Below are 10,090 nucleotides of genomic sequence, written 5' to 3'. Positions count from 1 at the left end.
GGCAGTGTAGGCCCATGTTTGCGCCGGCGGTGGAAGGTACAGGGAAGATTGGGGGTTGAGTGGGATGCGTTGGTAGCAGACTCGGTCCTGTCAGACGGGTCAGGATCCTCTACAATACTATACGGTGTTGTAGCATCACTGCCATGTGGACCCGGCCTCACATTTCATCTGCACTGCAGCACCGTACAGTACAACAGAGGATCTCAACCCCTGTCCGACGTATGTACGAGAGAGAGTGGAGAAGAAAAGAAAACCAGTGACACGTTAGCATTTTTTTCCGCATTTCAGAGTTGAGTGACCAAATGTCTCCCAAAAATTCTTGAGGGACCAGTTGTATACTTTTGGAAAACTTGAGTGACGAAAAACATATATCTCTTTCTTTTTATGCGATGTGGTCAAGTCTGTTTCAGTCTTTTTTTGTGTGGGTAAGTCTGTTTCAGTCATTCACGCGGACATACCAGAACATTGCAAACTTGTCCGCCTGCATGCCTAGTTGCATGGTCGCACCACTATCAACTTTTTCTTTTGCGGGGGGCACCACTATCAACTTTGAATCACTCACGCCCGCAAGCCGCTACTCAAGTGACCAGAAGGACTCGCGATTTTCACAAATCACAACGAGCGTGCGCATGCATGTGTCTGAATTGATTATTTTGAACATTTAAATTCTCTGTTTTCAATCTTGTTTCAGTGAGAATCAAAGATAGATCTTAAAATAATTCAAACTGAAAATGTTGGGCTGAGATTGAACAAGTAAGGTGTAAGCAAATAGTACGGCTAGGGCCTTTTGCACTACGCCCCCTACGACCTACTCCATCTGCTAGTTAGTACTCCATCCATTCCTTTTCAGTTTGAATATAAACATTGTCTGAAGTCAAAGTATCTCTAATTTGATTAAACTTGTGAGAAAAAATATATCAAAATTGACAATACCAAATCAATATCATTAGGTCTATCATGGAATCTAGTTTCATATTATATATATTTGGTATTGTAGATGTTACTATTTTTTAATACAAATTTGGTCAAAATTTGTACAGTTTGACTTGACACAAATCTTATACACGGGGTAAAAAGAAATAGATGGAGTCCTACTTGTGCTTTCTTTTCTAGTGAAAGGGTGTGCACGTCCAATGAGAGAAGGACGACTAGACGAGCTTCAAAAGACCTCTTTCTGTCTTTCATTCGTCTCATCTCATTTTCTTCTTGTTTGTGACTAATAAATGTGTGTGTGCAATGCACGTTGATATTAGGAAAGCAAGCCGCGGTTGGGATCCTCTAAGAGCCATGGAACATGGTGGAGTAGCAAGTTGCAGCGGAATAGACACCGGACTCCGTCCATCTTCAGGAAAGCTGATCTAGGCTAGGGGAGAGCGTGATGTGTCGCAAAAGCCGCCATAAGTGAACGTACTAGATCATCGCCGCAGGTCCAAGCGCGACCGCAATATCACGATCCAGTTACGCTGGTGCAGGCCATCCCTAGCCATCCGAATCTTGTGGCGTCTCCGGGGAACTGGGTCATATATTGTTCATTCTATCTTGTAATAATGCTTTTACAACCTGCAAAAAGTAGTAGCGACAAGCTAACACATAGCAAAATGCGAGTTCGTCCAAGCTAACTGTGGTAATTCAAAAAATGGTTATATTTCTAGAAGTAATTTCATAACGAAACCATATAACGTAAAACAACTATTCATATCTAACTCTCTCAACATTCAATTATGTCAACTCAATATGTCATCATGCATGAAAAAATCTACGTTAAACATGTGGGGTGTTATTATCTCTGGTATATGGTAATTCTCCCCTCTAAAGGACTTGTTGCCTATAAACTGGACTTGTCAAAGGCATATGATAGGGTGGACTGGGATTTCTTGAAGCAAGTGATGCAAAAGTTGGGGTTCTCACATCGATGGGTTGACTGGATCATGGTTTGTGTCACATCGGTGAAATATTCAGTAAAATTTAATGGGACCCTCTTGGATTCATTTGCACGGTCGCGCGGGCTTCGGCAAGGTGATCCGCTCTCCCCGTTTTTGTTCCTGTTTGTTGCTGATGGTTTGTCTGCTACACTACAAAAGGAAGTGCAGTTAAACAATATCTCCCCTGTTAAGGTGTGCCAACATGCACCTGGTATTTCACATTTGTCGTTTGCTGATGATACACTTTTGTTCTTTCAAGCATCCCATGAACAAGCACTGAAAATTAAAGAGAGTCTTGATCTCTATGAATAAGCTACTGGTCAATTATTGAATTATGATAAGTGCTCAATTTTATTTGGATCTGCATGTCCAACGGAAGCCTAGGAGCAGGTGAGGGAGGTCCTTAAGATAACTAGTTCATGCTTTGAGGAAAAATATCTAGGACTTCCTACGCTAGAGGGGCGCGTGTCCAAGGGTTGGTTCCAAAATTTACAAACTAGTTTGACCAAAAGGCTGCTTCAGTGGGGTGATGGGTTTCTTGCTCAACCCGGGAGAGAAGTGTTAATTAAGTCAGTGGCTCAAGCGCTACCTACTTATATCATGGGAGTGTTTAAGTTGCCATTTTCTGTTTGTGATGATCTCACCCGGATGGTGAGAAACTTCTATTGGGGGTCAAAAGATGGGAATAGAAAGGTTCATTGGAAGGCTTGGAATTATTTGTTGCAACCAAAGAAAAAAGGCGGTGTTGGGTTCCGAGACTTCCGTATGTTCAACCAAGCATTACTTGCGAGGCAAGCATGGCGACTGATTGAGAAGCCCGAGGGTTTATGTGCTAGGTTAGTGAAGGCCCGCTACTATCCGAATGGAAACTTGGTAGATACGGTTTTTGCTGGTAATGCATCATCTTCGTGGACTGTTATTAGTCACTGCTTGGATTTGTTGAAGAAGGGACTGATTTGGAGAATTGGGAATGGAAGAAGTGCGTGTGTGGAGAGACAACTGGATTCCCAGACCACATTCTTATAAACCGATCTCTCCGCAAGGTAAATGCAGAATATGCTTCATTTCAGATCTGCTCAATGAAAATGGGGCGTGGAAACATGACATACTTCATAAATATTTCTTACCCTGTGACGTTGATGAGATTATGAAAATTAGATATTCCCCAAGGCTTGGAGATAACACTCTTGCATGGGGACCCGGGAAGCTGGGCAACTTTTCAGTTAAAAGTGCCTACAATCTAGCATTCGAAGAGGCTTCTGTGCCGAAGCTGTTGGATCGAGCAGTAGGCCTGAAGATGACCGAGCATACTGGAGAATGTTGTTGTCTGCAATGTTCCTCCCACTATTATTAATTTTTCTTGGCGGGTGTGTACTGACTCCCTACTAACATGGAAAAATAAGTGCAAGTGTAGCCTTGAAGTTACAGCTATATGTTCAGTGTGTGGTGTTGAAGAGGAAGACAACTTTCACCCATTTTGCCGGTGTCCGCTAGCAAGAGATTTGTGGCGCTGCATGTCCTCCGTTTGGTTGCTTCCAAAGTTCGACAAGATTCAAAATTCTGGAAGGGAGTGGTTGTTACATTTGCTTGACCGGGTGCCTGCTGAGACGAGAAACATGATCTTGATGACACTTCCGCGTAGCTGGTTTGTCCGTAATGAGGTCGTTCATTATAAAAATCCGCCACCTGTAGAAGTGTCAAAGTAGTTCCTGTGCAGTTATTTGGAGACCTTGATGAACATCAAAATCAATTCAGTCCTCGATCCTTGCAAAGGTAAAACCCTAGTTTATGTTGTGCCTATACCAAAATCTTCGGTTTTGTCCACAGAAGTAGTTCCATCTTGGTGCCCGCCGAGTGCGGGGAAAGTTAAGTTGAACTCTAGTGGTTCCTTCACCGTGGATGGAAGAGCAGGTGCTGGTATGGTTTTGAGAGATTCTAATGGTGCAATCATCTTTTCTGCATGTCGTACGTTGTATAGATGATGTGATGCCTTGGAAGCAGAATTGTACGCTTGAATGGAGGGTTTATCCTTTGCCCTTATGAGAACTGAGCTACCTATCGAATTGGAGGTTAATTTCTTGGAAGTAGTCAAGATGGTGCAGACAAATGACATCAACAGATCAATTTATGCTTATCTTATTAGAGAGATCAAGCTGATGATGAGTCTTCGGGAGACTAGTATTACTCATATTCGTAGACCCCAAAATAAAGTTAGTGATTGTTTAGCTATCTTTGCTAGAGAGGAAGGTAGAACCATGACTTGGTTAGGTTCTCGACCTCCCAGAGTTTTGGAACTTGCTGTTTCAGATTGTAACACTGTTGGAGTTTGAGTATTACAAGTTTCTATTCGCAAAAAAAAAGGACTTGTTGCCTGCCAACCGTCATTGTCAATCAGGACTAAAATACCCAGCTTTTCCTTCGTTTTCACCCAATATTTCTTGCATGAACTTTTAATTATTGATCGGACTAACCAGCGTATGATGCATGTGTATGGAATTACTGATAATATAATTATGTACTAAACAGAAATGCCTTAAGTCTTTTCAAACACACAATCTAGATGTGCATGGCACGTGCCATGTGATACTTAGATCAGAAGACTGCTAGCTCACCGTGCCTTCCAGTTAAACAAATGCTCGCCACCCAACTGTATGAAGAAAGACGAAGCTTTGAATGCTACTGTATGAAGAGACGTGGGCGTGAACATGTGTCTGTCTCGGCTATCCATGATGCCATCATGGCAGCTGCAACCACACTCTCACTACCCACTCCTATCATGTTCGATTCGATCTCCTCCAACGATATATATAATGCCGGTCGCTCAATGCGAATCCACGGGATCCAAGGCCAAAGTTGCAGTGTGGTTATAGGCAACGAGCTAGCCAGCACTCTGAAGCAATGAGTTACCAGCTGATGAAGAAGGCCAGGAGCGAAGCAACACAGCAGAAGGCGTCGTCTTTGTCTTTGGAACAACAGCATGAAAAGGTAACATCAACTCACACCATCAGGCGGCGTTTCTTCTTCGAGTTTGTCTTTGCGTGAATTCCTGTCACTACCATGGTTGCATATATGTATGTGTTTCCGTTGACTGTTTTCAGTTGAATCACGAAACGGGAATAAGGTTCTATAAGGCAACATCGGAATATTCTGCAAAATTTATTTTTCTGCCACTCGTGCCTTTTTCCTCGAAATTGAGGCAAAAGTTTTGCCTCGTCTCATTAATCTACCTATCTATCTATTATTCCATAGTATATACTAAAAACACAATAGGAAGCTTCAAAAAGAAGAACACAATATGCTATTTTTCTAAGACGCCACGTGAATCCACATCATCCCAATTATTTCCAAAGTTAGGTCTCTAATTTATTGTTAGGATTTAATAATACCAACAATTCCTCCATCGACATCGAAAGAATCTACAAAATTTCCTTTTCACATTTAACAGCTAAAGTATACCTTTCTGGCACTCGCCGTGCCTTATTTCCTCGAAACAGCCTCAAAAGTTATGCATAGCGACGTAGTTTTATAGTTATTATTAAATAAAAGGTGTTTTTTTTCTTTTTTATGCAAGAAAATAATAAAAGTTACATCCAGATCCGTAGACCACATAGCGACGACTATAAGCACTGAAGCAAGCTGAAGACGCGTCGTCGTCGCCGCCCCTCCCTCGCCAGAGCCAGGGAAATATTGTTGTAGTAGACAGTCAGGAAGTCGTCGTGCTAAGGCCCCATAGTATAAAAGGTGCCTCCTTCATCCACATATATAGGTCACAATACATTTCCTGTGATTACCTTTGACCATGGGTTGGAGCGTGCAAAAAGTTTACCGTTAAATTTGTATGTGAAAGGAGTTTCTAATGATACAACCTTTATATCATACATTTTACATATTCTTAATTTTATCAATGGTCAAATGCAATCTTGAAAAATGTATGAGGCCCCAAATAATTGGATGGAGTATGTGGTGGTCCCTAAAAAACGTACGTGTTGGGCCTATGTCCCAAAACAACTATAATTGGGTGGTGAACAAATAAAAAAATAGAACACTAAAGGGCAGCCCCAGTGCATGTAGCTCCCGCTTGCGCAGGGTCTGGGGAAGGGTCCGACCACTTTGGGTCTATTGTACGCAGCCTTTCCCTACATTTCTGTAAGAGGCTGTTTCGAGGACTTGAACCCGTGACCTCATGGTCACAAGGCAGCAGCTTTACCACTGCGCTAAGGCTCGAACACTGGATATTATAAATTGTTATGCTTATCAGTGTGCATGAATGAGCATACAAATATAACAATAATAATCATATTATAAACTATAAAGTAGAATGTGAATCATCAAATAGACACAAAAAGTTTATAAAATTATTTATTTAAAGGTTGCAGTCTATTTCGCATGTAATATTTTCATCCGAGAATTCTTTTGAAATGTTCATATATATATAGTTCACTAAAGTAAAGCTTTTACAGAATCACTATGAAGTAAAAAAAAATCATGAAAATTCATTTTTTTTTCTTAGATTAGGGGTGTGGTCTATATGGTCAACATCTCAGCACACCGATTATTTATGCAATTGTGAAACACATATAATAGATATAACTGATTCTATGTTCTGGCCAATTAAGCAGTGAAATAGAAGCAATCCACGCGAGGCATATATTGGCGGCTATCCAGCTATTCCAAAATAATATGTGAAGAACACCCATTGTTATCCTTAGAACAAATAGCTACAAATTGTCACGTTGATCTAACATAGTGTAGGAATTACTGGATACAAAAGGCATAGTACGACAGAAAAATAAGATACACTATGAATCTATTGTAGTTAAACATCATAAAAATAAAAACATTTTAAGTAGATTAGAAGTACTAAAATAGAAACAAATGTTTCATAAAACAGTTTATTTAAATGTTGTACTCAAGTTTACATGTTTTATTTTCATCGGAGAATTATTTTGAATTTTCCACGCTAATGTAGTTAACAAAGCTTTTACAAACTCCAATATTAATAATCCATATTTGTTCCTGAGATTAGACGTTTCTTCCATATGCTCAACATCTCAATATTAATAATCCACTTTGGGTCTATTGTACGCAGCCTTTCCCTACATTACTGGATACTCGTGGATTATTCTGATACACATGCAATATATTTACCCAATTCTATGTTCGATGAAGAACACCCATTCTTATTCTTACATAAAATAGCTACATATGATCACGTTGATATTAAATAGTTAACTAATTATGGATCTATTTATTGGATACAAAGATATAGTACGACGAAAAGAAGAGATATATGCATGGATGAATAAGCATACAGATATAACAAAAATAATCATATTATTAAGCATAATAGAAATATTTAAATAGAGATAAAATGTTTTAAAAATTATTTATTCAGAGATTGGACTCAAATTCGCCAGTGCTACTGTGACCGAGAATTCTTTGAATTGTTCATACTAATGAACTAAATAAAGCTCTTAGAAACTCACTATATAAAAAATCATGAACTTATTCTTTTATTATATTAGAGTTTGGTCTATATGGTCAACATCTCAGCACAAAGATTATTCATGTATTTATCCTGAAACACATATAAATGATTTTTTCTGATTCTATGTTCTTGCCAAATAAACAGTGAAATAGAGGCAATGCATGCGAGGCATCTATGGGCAATTATCCAGCAGTTCCAAACTATTATATGAAGAACACCCATTCTTATCCTTAGATCAAATAGCTACAAATTGTCACGTTGATCTAGCATAGTCTAGCTAGGAATTATTGGATGCAAAGACATAGTGCGGCAGAAAAAGAAGATATACTATGAATCTATTGTAGTGAAACATCCTGAAAATAATCATATTTTAAGTAGATTAGAAATACCGAAATAGACACAATTTGTTTATAAAATAATTTATTTAAACACCATACTCATGTTTACATGTGTTATTTCCATTGTAGAATTCTTTTGAAAATTTCAAACTAACTTAATTAAAGCAAAAAAATTACAAACTCCCATATTGATTAAAAATCATGAAGAATTATTATTTTTCTAAGATTAGGTGTTTTGTTCATATGGTCAACATCTTAGCACATTGATTATTAATGAATTTATTCTGAGATAAATATAATATATTTACCCGATTCCATGTTTTTTTCTGAATAAGTAGTGAAATAGAGGCAAACAATGTGAGACACATATAGGCGGCTATCCAGTTGTTCCAAGAAAATATACGGAAAATATCCATTCTTATTCTTAGAGAAAATAACTACAAATTGTCATGTTGATATTACAATAGGCTACCAATTTTTGGACCTATTTATTGTATACAAATATACGACATGACAAAAGAAAGAGAGGTATACTACGAATCTACAATAGTAAAACACCAACCTATCAAATATGGTAGACTCTCTACTCCTATATGAAGCCTAGTTTGGACGGATTAAGAAAATCATTCACCTATGCGGTTCATCTTCCCAAGTGTGCCTAAAGAGATTACAATAAATAGACCATCATTTTTTTGTAAACAAGTAATATAATAATATCTTATAAAATTAAAATATTGTCAAAATTCAACAAAAAAGAAAAACCACCCGGTGTCTATATGGCATCATCCTTTTATTAGTACCATCGGATATCAGTGGCCATATCAAAAAATAGCTCGGTTGTGTCAAGAGATGGTAAAATTTACGTTGGTATAGACATGAAACAATAAAGGCATTGCATATTATAATGCTAATATTTGTATTGACTTCATTAAGCAGTTTATTGCATTTTCCCAAATGGTTTTACAAGCACCAACAAAATATTCATATAGTAGTGTGCACGTATCAAAAAAAATATGGCTCATATATTTTCATGACATACCATATTTATTCTATAGTAAAAGCACATGGTCTACCAAAAAACAATTAAGCCAGAAATCCACATAAAACGATAATTCTTAGTTCATAGACCAGCAAAATGATAGATCTTCAGAATCACTTTTTTACCCCTATTATTATTATGAAAAACCGACAATCAAAAATTTTCCTTCATAAACCAGATTTAACATATCTGATAAGAATGCCTCAAGCGTGTACTCTAAACTTTAGTTATAAGTACTAATCGAATGTCACATACATACAACAGATATGGCTATAATTATGGTGTTATTTTTAGAAATGGAACATTATAATTATGTATCCACATATTAAAGCTGATCAAATATAGTTCAACCAAATGTGATATGTTATCATGCTCAAAAAATGTGATATGTTGTTTATCATAATATTTTTGGTGACAATAGAAACATATTATTTCTAATCCCGTAATATTAATATTATCAAATTATTGTTTAATTTTCATACACTTTTGACACATTTAAGATGATGCCTTCGCATTTGCGAGGGCCATCTGGTTAGTTAAAAAGAATTTAAGACACCAAAATGTAACCAAAAATTACAAAGAGCCCTACTCTCGCGGCATGATTGAACTCAAGTACTTCGTGCCCACCAAAACCCATATGTTTGCTTTGACTTTAATCTTGCACATGATGATGCATGGTATGGTAGAAATATTTCTAGAAACTCTGTATTCCACACATTCCAAATATCCCATGACACAAGCATAACAAGGGGTGCAATCCCCTGTCGATTGTGCCCACTGATGTTGACCATCGAATGCCACCGCTCCATAACTGAATTGAATGAGATCACGTTTCAGTGTGAACGTACAAGACAAGCTTTAAATCTCGTCCAAAATATGGCTAGAAAATCTACACTAGAGCAAAAGATGTGTGGCTATCTCTGGCTCCCTTCTACATAGCTGGTACAAGCCACGGTTTGGCTACCCTCTCCGCTGCAATATGTTGGCCAGCCAAACCTGGTCTTGCAGTATGAGCCAAGCGAAAAACTTTTTCTAGGGAGGCACATTTTTCCACACCAGCGATTTCAAAGTGGAGGCAGAAGCTGTGCGGAATAAGCCGACTTGGCCGAATAAATGACCGAAGCGGTGAGGTTATGTCATCTAGGATGTCTTCATTGAGGTGTACATCTTCGAGACCTAGTCAAAGACAATAGAAATTAGTGATGTGATGTACTTGAAGTCCAAATTGGAATTGATGTTCCTCATCCATTGATCAACCACAAGGCACTTCAGATCGCAAAAATGGATGATGAAATATCCTTCA

General features: G+C 38.1%; 1 pseudogene; it reads left to right on the top strand.

Moving 5' to 3' along the window:
- Positions 1-2,226: 2,226 nt before the first annotated feature.
- The window catches only part of LOC119279977, a 10,629-nt pseudogene continuing 2,765 nt past the window's right edge, over positions 2,227-10,090 (top strand).

The sequence above is a fragment of the Triticum dicoccoides genome, chromosome 3B (genome assembly GCF_002162155.2).
Source record: "Triticum dicoccoides isolate Atlit2015 ecotype Zavitan chromosome 3B, WEW_v2.0, whole genome shotgun sequence".
NCBI classification, from domain to species: Eukaryota; Viridiplantae; Streptophyta; class Magnoliopsida; order Poales; family Poaceae; genus Triticum; species Triticum dicoccoides.
Note: the sequence above shows the minus strand (reverse complement) of the source record. Positions and strands in the feature narration are given on the sequence as shown.